This window comes from Engraulis encrasicolus, chromosome 4 (genome assembly GCF_034702125.1).
Source record: "Engraulis encrasicolus isolate BLACKSEA-1 chromosome 4, IST_EnEncr_1.0, whole genome shotgun sequence".
In the NCBI taxonomy this organism is placed as follows: Eukaryota; Metazoa; Chordata; class Actinopteri; order Clupeiformes; family Engraulidae; genus Engraulis; species Engraulis encrasicolus.
In genome coordinates, this window is record NC_085860.1 from 33,295,437 (window position 1) to 33,296,518 (window position 1,082).

Genomic DNA, 1,082 nt, shown 5'->3' on the forward strand with positions numbered 1-1,082 from the left:
CATGCATAAAAGACGCATTGAATCAGCAGAATCAGTCCATAGTATGAGTGAATCAGTCACACTCCAACCTCACCAGCATGGGAAAGACCAAAGAGTGGTCAAATGATATCAGGGACACGATTTTAGACCTGAACAAAGATGAAATGGGCTGCAAAGCCACAAGAAAGAGACTGAGTATTAATGACCCAGCTGTTGATGCATTTCTTCCAAAATGTGAGGAATACAAAATGACTATCCATCAGCCTGTCTGGGGTTCTATACAAGATTTTACCTTTTGTAGGGATTTGATAATCATGAGAACAGAAAGAAATCACCCTAGAGCTGTACGGGATGAACTAGGCAATGATATCAAAGCTACTGGGACCAAAATCACTGAGAAAACTACTGGTAGCACTTAATGCCACAGAGGTTTAAAATCCTGTACTGCACACATGGTACATCTACTTCAGAAGGAACCTGTGCAGTCCCACCTGAGGTTTGCCAACGGACATCAGACTGGTTTAGGATATGATAAGGAGGTGCTGTAGTCAGATGAAACCAAAATCAAGCTGTTTGGCATTATCACAATTCAATGTGTTTTGAGAAAGAGTAAGTTACTGCTGTCTATGATCCCAAGAACACCCTCCTCACCATCATGCATGAAAGTGGTATCATTATGGTTTGAGGGTGTTTGTCTGGCCAAGGCACAGGACAACTTCACATCGTCAACGAATGGATGGAGGGAGACATGTAATGTGCAATCCTGAGTGCAAACGTCCTTCCCTCCACCACTACACTGAAGGGTGGGCCATTTTTGGATCTCCCAACATGACAATAATACACACAACATACAGTCAAAGCAACGAAGGAGTGGCTCAATAAGAAGCATATTAAAGTCGTGAAGTGGCCTAGACAGTCTCCAAATATTAACCCTATAGTAATTCTATGGATAGAACTGAACCTCCCATTTACCAAGCTACAGCCACAAACTATTAATGTTTTAGAGATAATGTGCAAAGAAAAATGGGCAAAAATATTTTCTACTATATGCACAAACATTGTCATCAACTAAAAGAAGCATCTGACCTCAGTGCTAGACAACT